The following is a 14,550-nucleotide window of genomic DNA, read 5'->3' as shown; positions in this document are numbered from 1 at the left end:
TCTAAGCGTCCCATTTCCCTCAGTTACTGCGTCCCATTTCACTCAGTCACTGCATCTCATGTCCCTCAGTCACTGCATCCCATTTCACTAAGTCACTGCATCCCATTTCACTCAGTCACTGCATCCCATTTACCTCAGTCACTGCATCCCATGTCCCTCAGTCACTGCGTCCCATGTCCCTCAGTCACTGCGTCCCATGTCCCTCAGTCACTGCGTCCCATGTCCCTCAGTCACTGCGTCACATTTCACTCAGTCACTGCGTCCCATTTCACGCAGTCACTGCGTCCCATTTCACGCAGTCACTGCGTCCCATTTCACGCAGTCACTGCGTCCCATTTCACGCAGTCACTGCGTCCCATTTCACGCAGTCACTGCGTCCCATTTCACGCAGTCACTGCGTCCCATTTCACGCAGTCACTGCGTCCCAATTCACTCAGACACTGCATCCTATTTCACTCAGTCACTGCACCACTTTTCACTCTGTCACTGCATCTCATTTCCGTCAGTTGCTGCATCATATTTCCATCAAACAAGGCATCTCATTTCACTCAGTCACTGCATCCCATTTCCCTCAGTCACTGCGTCCCATTTCACTCAGTGATGCGTCCAATTTCACTCAGTGACTGCAACACATTTCGCTCAGAGACTGCATCCCATTTCACTCAGAGACTGCATCACATTTCACACAGTCACTGCATCCCATTTCACACAGTCACTGCATCCCATTTCACACAGTCACTGCATCCCATTTCACTCAGTCACTGCATCTCCTTCACCATAGTCACTGCATTCCATTTCCATCAGTCACTGTTTCCCGTATCTCACAGGCGCTGCATTCAATTTCCCACACTCACTGCATCCCATTTCCCATAGTCAGAGCATCTCCTTTCCCTCAGTCTCTGCATCGCATTTCACTCAGTCAGTGCTTCCCATGTCCCTCAGTCACTGCATCCCATGTCACTCAGTCACTGCATCCCATTTCCCTTAGTCACTGCATCACATTTCACTCAGTCACTGCATCCCATTTCCCTCAGTCACTGCATCTCATTTCACTAAGGCACTGTATCCCATCTCCCTCACTCACTGCACCCGAAGTCCGCTCGGGCACTGCATCCCCATGAACTCAGTCACTCATTCCCACTACCTCAGTCACTGCATCACATTTCCATCAGACACTGCAGCTCATGTCACTCTGTCACTGCATCCCATTTCCCTCAGCCACTGCATCCCATTTCTCTCAGCCACTGCATCCCATTTCCCTCAGTCACTGCATCACAGTTCACTCAGTCACTGCATCACAGTTCACTCAGTGACTGCATCACAGTTCACTCAGTGACTGCATCACAGTTCAATCAGTGACTGAATCACAGTACACTCAGTGAGTGCATCCTATTTCACTCAGTGACGGAATCACATTTCACTGACTCACTGCATCCCATTTCACACAGTCACTGCATCCCATTTCCCATCGTCACAGCATCTCCTTTCCCACAGTCTCTGCATCTCATTTCAATAAGTGATTGCATCCTACTTCCCAAAAACAGTGCATCCCATTTCGCTCAGTCACTGCATCTCATTTCCCTCGGTCACTGCATCCCATTTCCCTTAGTCACTGCATCCCATTTCCCTCAGTCACTGCATCTCATTTCCGTCAGTCACTGCATCATATTTCCATCAAACAGTGCATCCCATTTCGCACAGTCACTGCATCCCATTTCCCTCAGTCACGGCATCCCATGTCCCTCAGTCACGGCATCCCATGTCCCTCAGTCACGGCATCCCATGTCCCTCAGTCACGGCATCCCATGTCCCTCAGTCACTGCATCCCATGTCCCCCAGTCACTGCATCCCATGTCCCCCAGTCACTGCATCCCATGTCCCCCAGTCACTGCATCCCATGTCCCTCAGTCACTGCATCTCATTTCACTCATTCACTGCATCCCATATCACGCAGTCACTGCATCCCATTTCACTCAGTCACTGCGTCCCATTTCACGCAGTCACTGCATCCCATTTAACGCCGTCACTGCATCCCATTTAACGCCGTCACTGCTTCGCATTTCACTCAGTCACTGCATCCCATTTCACTCAATCACTGCATCTCCTTCACCACAGTCACTGCATCACATTTCACTCAATCACTGCATCACATGTCCCACAGTCACTGCATCCCATTTCCATCAGTCACTGTTTCCCCTATCTCTCAGACACTGCATCCAATTTCCCACACTCACTGCATCCCATTCCCCTCAGTCACTGCATCCCATTACCCTGAGTCACAGTATGCCATTTCCCACAGTCACTGCCTCTTCTTTCCCTCAGTCACTGCATCCCATTTCCATCAGTCACTGCATCCCATCTCCCTCAGTCACTGCACCCCATGTCCCTCAGTCACTGCACCCCATGTCCCTCAGTCACTGCATCCCATGTCCCTCAGTCACTGCATCCCATGTCCCTCAGTCACTGCATCCCATGTCCCTCAGTCGCTGCATCCCATTGCCCTCAGTCACTGCATCCCATTGCCCTCAGTCGCTGCATCCCATTGTCCTCAGTCACTGCATCCCACTTCACTCAGTCACTGCATCCCCTTTCACTGAGTCACTGCATCCCATTAACTTCAGTCGCAGGATCCCATTTCAAACAGACACTGCATCCCATTTCCGTCAGTCACTGTATCCCATTTTCCTCAGTCACTGCATACCATTTCCATCAGTCACTGTATCCCAGCTCACTCAGTCTTGGCATCTCATTTCCCTCAGTCACTGCATCTCCTTCACCACAGTCACTGCATCCCATTTCACTCAATCACTGCATCTTCTTCACCACAGTCACTGCATCCCATTTCCAACAGTCACTGCATCGCATTTCACTCAGTCACTGCATCGCATTTCACTCAGTCACTGCATCGCATTTCACTCAGTCACTGCATCGCATTTCACTCAGTCACTGCATCGCATTTCACTCAGTCACTGCATCGCATTTCACTCAGTCACTGCATCCCATGTCCCACAGTCACTGCATCCCATTTCCATCAGTCACTGTTTCCCCTATCTCTCAGACGCTGTATTGAATTTCCCACACTCACTGCATCCCATTCCCCTCAGTCACAGTATGCCATTTCCCACAGTCACTGCATCTTCTTTCCCTCAGTCACTGCATCCCATTTCCGTCAGTCACTGCATCCCATTTTCCTCAGTCACTGCATACCATTTCCATCAGTCACTGTATCCCAGCTCACTCAGTCTTGGCATCTCATTTCCCTCAGTCACTGCATCTCCTTCACCACAGTCACTGCATCCCATTTCACTCAATCACTGCATCTTCTTCACCACAGTCACTGCATCCCATTTCCAACAGTCACTGCATCGCATTTCACTCAGTCACTGCATCGCATTTCACTCAGTCACTGCATCACATTTCACTCAGTCACTGCATCACATTTCACTCAGTCACTGCATCACATTTCACTCAGTCACTGCATCACATTTCACTCAGTCACTGCATCACATTTCACTCAGTCACTGCATCACATTTCACTCAGTCACTGCATCCCATGTCCCACAGTCACTGCATCCCATTTCCATCAGTCACTGTTTCCCCTATCTCTCAGACGCTGTATTGAATTTCCCACACTCACTGCATCCCATTCCCCTCAGTCACAGTATGCCATTTCCCACAGTCACTGCATCTTCTTTCCCTCAGTCACTGCATCCCATTTCCGTCAGTCACTCCATCCCATTTCCCTCAGTCACTGCATCCCATTTCCGTCAGTCACTGCATCCCATTTTCCTCAGTCACTGCATCCCATTTCACTCAGTCACTGCATCCCATTTCACTCAGTCACTGCATCCCATTTCACTCAGTCACTGCATCCCATTTCCCTCAGCCACTGCATCCCATTTCCCTCAGCCACTGCATCCCATTTCCCTCAGCCACTGCATCCCATTTCACTCAGCCACTGCATCCCATTTCACTCAGTCACTCCATCCCATTTCACTCAGTGACTGAATCACATTTCACTCAGTGACTGAATCACATTTCACTCAGTCACTGCATCCCATTTCAAACAGTCACTGCATCCCATTTCATTCAGCCTCTGCATCACATTTAACTCAGTCAGTGCATCCCATTTCACAAAGTCAGTGCTTCCCATTTCACTCAATCACTGCATCCCATTTCACTCAATCATTGCATCTCCTTCACCACAGTCACTGCATCCCATTTCCAACAGTCACTGTTTCCCGTATCTCACAGACGCTGCATTCAATTTCCCACACTCACTGCATCCCATGTCCCACAGTCAAAGCATCTCCTTTCCCTCAGTCTCTGCATCACAGTTCACTCAGTCGATGCATCCCATGTCCCTCAGTCACTGCATCCCACGTCCCTCAGTCACTGCATCCCATTTCCCTCAGTCACGGCATCCCATTTCACTCAGTCACGGCATCCCATTTCACTCAGTCACTGCATCCCAAGTTCCTCAGTCACTGCATCCTACGTCCATCATTCACTGCATCCCACGTCCCTCAGTCACTGCATCCCATTTCACTCAGTCACTGCATCCCATTTCACTCAGTCACTGCATCCCATTTCCCTCAGTCACTACATCCCACGGCCCACAGTCACTGCATCCCATTTCACTCATTCACTTCATCCCATTTCAGTCAGTCACTGCATCCCATTTCACTCAGTCACTGCGTCCCATTTCACTCAGTCACTGCGTCCCATTTCATGCAGTCACTGCATCCCATTTAACGCCGTCACTGCTTCGCATTTCACTCAGTCACTGCATCCCATTTCACTCAATCACTGCATCTCCTTCACCACAGTCACTGCATCCCATTTCCAACAGTCACTGCATCGCATTTCACTCAGTCACTGCATCGCATTTCACTCAGTCACTGCATCACATTTCACTCAATCACTGCATCCCATGTCCCACAGTCACTGCATCCCATTTCCATCAGTCACTGTTTCCCCTATCTCTCAGACGCTGTATTGAATTTCCCACACTCACTGCATCCCATTCCCCTCAGTCACTGCATCCAATTACCCTGAGTCACAGTATGCCATTTCCCACAGTCACTGCATCTTCTTTCCCTCAGTCACTGCATTCCATTTCCGTCAGTCACTGCATCCCATTTTCCTCAGTCACTGCATACCATTTCCATCAGTCACTGTATCCCAGCTCACTCAGTCTTGGCATCTCATTTCCCTCAGTCACTGCATCCCATTTCCGTCAGTCACTGCATCCCATTTTCCTCAGTCACTGCATACCATTTCCATCAGTCACTGCATCCCATTTCACTCAGTCACTGCATCCCATTTCACTCAGTCACTGCATCCCATTTCCCTCAGCCACTGCATCCCATTTCCCTCAGCCACTGCATCCCATTTCCCTCAGCCATTGCATCCCATTTCCCTCAGCCACTGCATCCCATTTCCCTCAGCCACTGCATCCCATTTCACTCACTGACTGCATCCCATTTCACTCAGTGACTGAATCACATTTCACTCAGTCACTGCATCCCATTTCAAACAGTCACTGCATCCCATTTCATTCAGCCTCTGCATCACATTTAACTCAGTCAGTGCATCCCATTTCACAAAGTCAGTGCTTCCCATTTCACTCAATCACTGCATCCCATTTCACTCAATCATTGCATCTCCTTCACCACAGTCACTGCATCCCATTTCCAACAGTCACTGTTTCCCGTATCTCACAGACGCTGCATTCAATTTCCCACACTCACTGCATCCCATTTCCCACAGTCAAAGCATCTCCTTTCCCTCAGTCTCTGCATCGCAGTTCACTCAGTCGATGCATCCCATGTCCCTCAGTCACTGCATCCCACGTCCCTCAGTCACTGCATCCCATTTCCCTCAGTCACTGCATCCCATTTCACTCAGTCACTGCATCCCATTTCACTCAGTCACTGCATCCCATTTCACTCAGTCACTGCATCCCATTTCACTCAGTCACTGCATCCCATTTCACGCAGTCACTGCATGCCATTTCACGCAGTCACTGCATCCCATGTTCCTCAGTCAATGCATCCCACGTCCATCATTCACTGCATCCCATTTCACTCAGTCACTGCATCCCATTTCACGCAGTCACTGCATCCCATTTAACGCCGTCACTGCATCCCATTTAACGCCGTCACTGCATCCCATTTAACGCCGTCACTGCTTCGCATTTCACTCAGTCACTGCATCCCATTTCACTCAATCACTGCATCCCATTTCCAACAGTCACTGCATCGCATTTCACTCAGTCACTGCATCGCATTTCACTCAGTCACTGCATCGCATTTCACTCAATCACTGCATCCCATGTCCCTCAGTCACTGCATCTCATTTCACTCAGTGACTGCATCCCATTCCACTCAGCCACTGCATCACAGTTCACTCAGTGACTGAATCATAGTTCACTCAGTGACTGAATCATACTTCACTCAGTGACTGAATCACAGTTCACTCAGTCACTGCATCCCATTGTCCTCAGTCACTGCATCCCATTTCCATCAGTCAGTGCATCCCATTACCCTCAGTCACTGCATCCCACTACGCTCAGTCACTGCATCCCACTACGCTCAGTCACTGCATCCCATTTTCCTCAGTCACTGCATCCCATTTCCATCAGTCAGTGCATCCCATTACCCTCAGTCACTGCATCCCACTACGCTCAGTCACTGCATCCCACTACGCTCAGTGACAGCATCCCATTTCCCTCAGACACTGCATCCCATTTGCCTCAGACACTGCATCTGATTTCCATCTGTCACTGCATCCCATTTCCCTCAGTCATTGCATCCCATTTCCCACAGTCAGTGCATCTCCTATCCCTCATTCACTGCATCCCATTAACCACAGTCACTGCATCGCGTTACCCTCAGTCGCTGCATCAAATTACCCTCAGCCAGAGCATCCCATTTCCCACATTCACTCCATCTCCTTTCCCTCAGTCAATGCTTCACATTCCACTGAGTCACTGCATCCCATTCCACAGTGTCACAGCATCCCATTTCACTGTGACTGCAACCCATTAACCTCCGTCACTGCATCCCATTTCCATCAGTCACTGCGTCCCATTCATCTCAGTCACTGAATCCCATTTCCCTCATTCATTGCATCCCATTTCCATCAGTCACCGCATCCCATTTATCTCAGTCACTGAATTCCATTTCCCTCAGTCACTGCATCCCATTCCCTACAGTCACTGAATCCCATTTCCCACATTCACTGCATCCCATTTCCATCAGTCACTGCATCCCATTTATCTCAGTCACTGCATCCCATTCCCCACAGTCACTGCATCCCATTCCCCTCAGACACAGCATGCTATTTCCCACAGTCTCCGCATCTCCTTTCCTCCGTGCCTGCATCCCATTTCACTCAGTAAGGGCAGCGCATTTCACTCACTCACTGCATCCCATTGCACTCAGTCACTGGATCCCATTTCCATCAGACACTGCATCCCATTTCCCTCAGTCACAGCACCCCTTTTTCCACAGTCAGTTCATCTCCTTTCCTCAGTCACTGCATCCCATTTCACTCAGACACTGCATCCCATTTCCCTGAGTCACTGCATCCCATTACCGTCAGTCACTGCATCCCATTGCCGTCAGTCACTGCATCCCATTTGCATTAGTCACTGCATCCCATTTGCATAAATCACTGCATCCCATTTGCATAAGTCACTGCATCCCATTACCCTCAGTCACTGCATCCCAGTTCACACAGTCACTGCATCCCGTTTCACTGAGTCACTGAATCACATTTGTTGTTCTCACTTGAATGCAATGGTCATGAATCTCCTCCAATGGCTGGTCATGTATTTCCAATGCAAAATTTTACCAAGTTTTGATTTTCAATTTTGATTACATGTGTCTCCTCTATTCTATAAGATGCTGCAATAAACTCAAATTTGACAAATCATAATTCAACCACCATTCCCTACAGAGTTAATTTCATCAAACAGATCCAATTAGAATTGTCACATTCCCAAATCCTGATTCAAGTTTTTCTAACTATGGGCCACGTGGTTAAGAAAAAAAGACACATAGGATCAGAGAGATGTACAGTCGGGAAACAGATCCTTTGGCCCAATTTGTCCATGTTGACCAGATATCCTAAATTAATTTAGTCCCATTTGCCAGCATTTGGCCCATATTCCTCTAAACCCATCCTATTCATATACCCATCCACATGCCTTTTAAACGTACAAGCCTCCACCACTTCCTCTGGCAGCTCACTCCATACATGCACCACGATGAAAAAAATCCGGTCCATTTTAAATCTTCCCTCTCTCATTTTTAACCTATTCCCTCCAGTTTTGGCTTCCAGCAATCCGGGGAAAAGATCTTGGCTGTTCGCTCTATCCACGTCCCTCGTAATTGTATAAACTTCTATCTGGTCAGCCCTGAACTCCAAAGTTCAAAGAAATAGCTGCCTGTTCAATCCCACGGTATACCTCCAACCTCCGATGCTGGTAACATCCTTGTAGAGCTTCTCTGAACCCTTTCAAGTTTACAACATACAACAATACAGCGCAGAACAGGCCCTTCGGCCCTCAATGTTGCGCCGACATCCTTCCTCTCGCAAGGAGACCAAAATCGATTGCAGTATTCCAAACGCAGCCGAACCAAATTCCTACATGGCTGCTAAGTGATCTCCCAACTCCTATACTCAATGCACTGACCGATAAAGGCGAGCACACCAAATGTCTCCTTCATATCCTTTCTACCGGTGGCTGTACTTTGATGGAACTACGAAACTGCACTCCAGCGTCTCTTTATTAAGCAACACTCCCCACAACCTTCAGTGTAAACGTGCTGCCCTGATTTGCCTTTCCAAAATGTAGCACCTCACATTTAGCTAACCTCAACACCATCTGCCATTCCTCAGTTTATTGGCCCTTGTCAATGTCCCAGGTGACCTTCTTGGCTGGCTCCTACACCTTCAATCATTGGGAAACTTACTAACCACACCTTCTATTTTCATATCCAAATCATTGCATCACTTCAACTCCCCCTCCCACTCCCTGAATGACATGTCCATCCTGGGCCTCTTCCAGTGTCACAACCAAACCACCCAGAAACTGGAGGAGCAGCACCTCATATTCCGCCTCGGGAGCTTCCAACTCAATAGCCTCAATGTGGACTTGGCCACCCTAAAAATCTCCCCACCCGCCAGCCTCATCCCAAGACTAGTTCCTCCCCTCATCCCCGCCTCCATGACCTGTCCGCCTTCTCTCCCACCTATCCACTCCTCCCACCTCACTGACCAAAACCCACCACTGCTTGGAATTATTCTTCTTTTCACACTTCATCAGCTCGATGTTAATTCTAAAATCTATTTTCCAATTTTGGAAAAAGTGAGATAAAGAGAAGTAAAAGAAGTTACATTCTTACCACTCGGGAAATCTCTGAATATTCTTCTGTTGAAAGGCCGCCAAGGAACGATGCAATTCTTGTGTCACAAACGCTGTGAGGGAGACATCTTTTTCAGTTCCACTAACTCCACCCTAAGGAAGACAAACCCACGTAACATATCTAGTGACTTAAAGCATACTCTATTGTTGCCCAAGGTGGAGAGCTGGATGAACACAGCAGGTCAAGGAGCATCAGAGAAGCAAGAAAGCTGATGTTTCGGAACGAGACCCTACTTCAGAAAATTGCCGCTGGAGAATCTGAGATAACAAGGTGTAGAGCCGAATGATACTGCTTGGCCTGCTGTGTTCATCCAGCTTTACACCTTCTTATCTCAGATTCTCCAGCATCTGCAGTTCCTACTACCTCTATTGTTGCCCTTTCACTTTACTGAACTAATATGAGCCAGTCGTTTTGTTTCGGCTCGTGCAATCTTACGGTTATTGGCCTGTCCAAAATCCTGAATTAATTTTGATCGACTGACGGGAGGAGAGATGAATTTTATAGAAATTTTTGTTTTCTACCAATTTGCAGAGGGCATCGTGGGCGATTAAAGGACAGTGTTATTATCCTCCAGGTCTGTGGACTGCATCGTTACCAACTTGCCCATTTGCATGTACATAAAATATTCATTATGTACCAATGAAACATAATAAACCAATACTGCGTACTAAAAACAACGCTCACATATCAATGGAAATTTAAATATTTATCATAGAGTTTGAAGGATTGAATTCAATGATACAAAGCAAAAACCAATGAAGATGAGTGCAGTTGGTCAGCACTTTTGCCACTAAGTGGAGGTTGGCAGTTTGAGGCCACCCAGGAACAAGCAAGCTCTGTCTAACTCCAAGGGCAGCACGGTGGCTCAGTGGTTAGCACTGCTGACTCACAGCGCCAGGGACCCAGGTTCGATCCCACCGTTGCGTGATTTTCTGTGCAGAGTTTGTACATTCTGCCCATGCCTGCATGGGTTCCTGCTGGGTGCTCTGGTTTCCTCCCACAGTCCACAGATGTGCAGGCTCGGTGTATGGGCCATGCCAAACTTGCCCATTGTGTTTAGGGATGTGTAGATTAGGTGTGTTAGTCATGGGAAATGTAGGGTTACTGAGGAAAGGGTCGGGGGATGAGTCAGGGTGAGATGCTCTTTGGAGCGTGGCCGTGGACTTCTTGGGTCAAAAGGGGCTTGTTTCCACACCGTAGGGATTCTATGATATGGAAGTATCTTTTGAAGTGGACATTCATGGGTATGCTGTAACAGAGACCTTGAAATACTGCACAACAAATATTTGGAACTAGACTGTCAATTCAGACATAGCATCAAAAAAGGTCATGGAAGTTGTCACTGATATAAAGCAGGATTGATGAAAATCCAGCAGGAAATGGTGTCAAAAGGCACAGTATCTTTTATTCATCTCCAGTTATTTTGTCCAAGGCACTGGATGCTGGCAGGATTGAAACATTTAAGAAATGCTTCACAAATCACATATAAGGACCTGCACATCTTTGAACAATGGGAGGAAACTGCAGCACCTGGCAGAAGCCCCTCGCAGACGCGGGGAGGACGTGTCAATTCCACACAGATCGTTACCCAAGACTGGAATCTCAATTGGCTCCCCAGTGCATGAGCAGCTCTAACCACTGAGCAACTACCTTGCCCAGAAGGGGTTTTATAAGCGCATACATTATTTCCATTAAGACAGATCCAATCCTCTATGTCCAATCAAAATAACATATTGTAGATATCATGACAACAATCATAAATGATTTTGAACAAGTAAATCAAAAAACTTGAAATAGTTTCCAAGCCTAAATACTAGATATGGTGCAGTTAAGATGAATGGTGCAACAACAAAAAGGCCATATTTTATGTGACGATCGGTAACACTTGAAAACTTGCAACAATTCGTCGCCAGTAGTGCTCTGAAGTGGCTTGATGGTGCACTCCTTCAGACACTGGAATGAAACTCCAAAGATCACAAATTCTCCTTCAATACCGTGTTGTAACAGTGACTGCATAAACCTGTGTTTATGGGCCTGACTGGAAGCCCACACAACATGCATAAACAAAAAAATAATCTAAGGTGATAGGAGAAAAAAATGTATGTATGCAACGTCTTTGAAAAGCAATTATTTGTAGCGGCTGCAAGCCCATAAGAAATCTCGTTTCGCAGATTATATTCATTTGCACTGCAGGTCATGCCAGTCAGAATCAGTTTTCGTTTCATGACAGATAACTAAAATGTCCATTACAATGAACTTTGGTTGATCAGAAGATTTTAAGTAAGGACTATGTCTTGTGTGAGCTGACGGCTTTAGGGGATGGAGAAGGTACATGCACTGCTGGCATCTTGACACCATTGAATGAGCAAGCGTGGACGCAAAGGTTGTAACAGGTAACAATTGTACAGGCAATATCTTTTGAGCTCCTTCCGAGCAGGCCTGTAATACTCTAAAGCTGTGCCAGACCCTCACTTCCTCCACCTTACGTACGCTGCCTTTTCTTTTTGACAAGAAGCACCTCTGTACCCGTCATCCAAGGCTCCTTAATCTTACCCCTTCTTACCTGTCTCAGAGGAACAAATTTATACATCACTCGCAAAAACTGCTCCTTGAACAGCCTCCACATGTCTGCTACGCCCTTTCTGTGGAACAATTGCTTCCAATCTGTACTTCCCAACTCCTGTCTGATAGCAGCATAGTTTCCTTGACCCCAGTGAAATATCTTCCCCTGGTAACTGCTCCTTTCCCTTTCCATGGCTATGGTAAACGGGAGGCTCTTGCGGTCACTGTCGCCAAAGTGTTCTCCCACCACGAGATCTGACACCTGTCCTGGCTCATCGCCGAGCACCAAATCCAAAATGGCCTCCCCCCCCTCGTCGGCCTGTCCACATACTGAGTCAGGAAACCCTCCTGAACACACCTGACAAAAACGGCTCCATCCAAACCATCTGCACTCAGGAGGTTTCGATCTATATTGGGAAAGTTGAAGTCACCCATAACAACAACCCTGATACGTTTGCACTTTTCAACAATCTGCCGGCCAATGAGTTCTTCGATCTCTCAACTGCTATTTGGGGTCTGGAGAAAACCCCCAGTGAGGTGACTGCTGCCTTGCTGTTCCGAACTTCCACCCACACTGACTCAGTCGACAAACCTTCCTTGGCAACCTCAGCCCATACCACCGCAGTAGACGAGTCCTCAAAGGTTCTTTCAGCCGCCATTATACTGTCCTTGACCAACAAAGCCACACCTCCCCCTCTTTTGCCACCTTCCCAGACCTTAATGAAAGATCTAAACCCGAGAACCTGCGACATCCATTCCTGACCCTGCTCTATCCATGCCTCCGAAATGGCCACAACATCGAAGTCCCAGGTACCTATCCAAGCTGCAAGCTCACCTACATTATTCCGGATACTCCCGGCATTAAAGTCGTCACACTTCAATCCAGCTTGCTGTCTGCCAGCACACTTCTGTGACAGTGAGGTCCTGACCATGTCCTCCCTACGCTCATCCTCCTGTGTACTAGGACTACACCTCAGTTTCCCATCCCCCTTCCGAGCTCGTTTAAATCCAACCGAATGGCACTAGCCAATTTCCCACCCAGGATATTCATGCCCCTCTCATTCAAGTGGAGACCGTCCTGTTTGTACAGGTACCACCTTCCCCAGAATGAGCCCCAATTGTCCATGTACCTGAAGCCCTCCCACCTGCACCATCCCTGCAGCCACGTCTTCAGCTGAAATCTCTCCCTGTTCTTTGCCTCGCTATCACGTGGTACGGGTGACAAACCAGAGATGACCACTCTGTTTGTTCTAGCTCTCGGCTTCCACCCTAGCTCCCTCAAATCCTGCCTGACATCCCTATCCCTCTTTCTACATATGTTGTTGGTGCCTATGTGGATCACGACTTGGGGCTGGTCACCCTCTCCCTTCAGGACCCGAAAGAGATGATCCGAGACATCACAGACCCTGGCACCTGGTAGGCAACACACCAATCGTGAGTCTCTTTCATTCCCGGCAAATCTTCTATCATTCCCTCTTACTACTGAGTCCCCAATGACTATCACTCTCTTCCTATCCCCGCTTCCCTTCTGTGCAAGAGGGACAGACTCTGTGCCAGAGACCTGCACCCTACTGCATACCCCTGCTAACTCGTCCCCCGGAACAGTATCCAAAATGGTATAGTTGTTTTTCAGGGGAGCGACCGCAGGGGATTTCAGGGGAACGACCACAGGGGAAGGTTAGTCAAGCTACACCGGGTAAACGTGGATTTTTGGCTGAAGAAACATGTGTTTCAATGTGAGCTAATGGAAGAAGCCATGGAGTCAAAGCTAAACATTTCGACAATAAGACAACCATTCTTAAAAGCAGCATACAGCGTGAAAAAGAAATGAGCTGCTTTGATATCCACTTAAAATTTATGTGGAATATCAGATGGAATTTTCTTATTGACTCCATTGTGCAATCATGTCGAGCTAAAAATGTTAACTGCATTAATTAATACTAACCAGAAACGGACTTTGTAGTAAATGGTTTGACGGTTTTCTGTCTCTGGAACATCCCTTTTCTTTCTCGAACGAAGATCGTACCAACCTATGGTACCAAACGGTGAGTCAAACGGATGGGACACATAATCTTTAAATTCCTCATCAAAACAGTCTAATCGTACGGTTCTGTGCAATAAAAGAGAAAGAATAAACATGTTTCCCACAATTTTGCTGATGTTTACGAACAGAATGCTCAAATTCAAAAAGTTTGGGCTGGCATGTCTGCTTCCTCCAGCCTGTTTAAACTGTTCCATTCAATGTGAAATTTGTGATAAGTTTTAGCACACAGGTCTATGTGATCTGCGCCACCACCTTCTATTACTCATACATGCTTTCCCCCTCTTCCTATAATACATTCCTTGAAGTGTTCAATGAGATTTTGATTTTAAATCTTATCGTCATATTCTTTTTATTCTCAAGCATCAATGAATCTGATGTTGCCGCCATTCCATGCAGTGCACAGGAGTCTTACTCTTGCCATGAGCACTGAGGGAGTATGGGGTCACAACTGTCTCATAGTTCAGAATGAAATTCTACATATAGGGCTATGAAGAGTCATGCAGTTAA

General features: G+C 47.5%; 1 long non-coding RNA gene across 3 annotated transcripts in view; it reads right to left on the bottom strand.

Annotated features, from left to right (window-relative positions):
- LOC132207867 (uncharacterized) overlaps positions 1-14,550 on the bottom strand; it is a 519,454-nt gene that overhangs the window by 401,336 nt on the left and 103,568 nt on the right. For all 3 annotated transcript variants that reach the window (XR_009443926.1, XR_009443928.1, XR_009443927.1), the window contains exons 7-8: positions 13,945-14,109; positions 9,417-9,529 (exon numbers count right to left, since the gene is read on the bottom strand). This is a non-coding gene — a long non-coding RNA (uncharacterized LOC132207867). The remainder of the gene's footprint in view (positions 1-9,416; positions 9,530-13,944; positions 14,110-14,550) is intronic.

This window comes from Stegostoma tigrinum, unplaced genomic scaffold, assembly GCF_030684315.1.
Source record: "Stegostoma tigrinum isolate sSteTig4 unplaced genomic scaffold, sSteTig4.hap1 scaffold_186, whole genome shotgun sequence".
Classification (NCBI taxonomy): Eukaryota; Metazoa; Chordata; class Chondrichthyes; order Orectolobiformes; family Stegostomatidae; genus Stegostoma; species Stegostoma tigrinum.
This window is presented reverse-complemented; position numbering and strand designations above follow the sequence as displayed.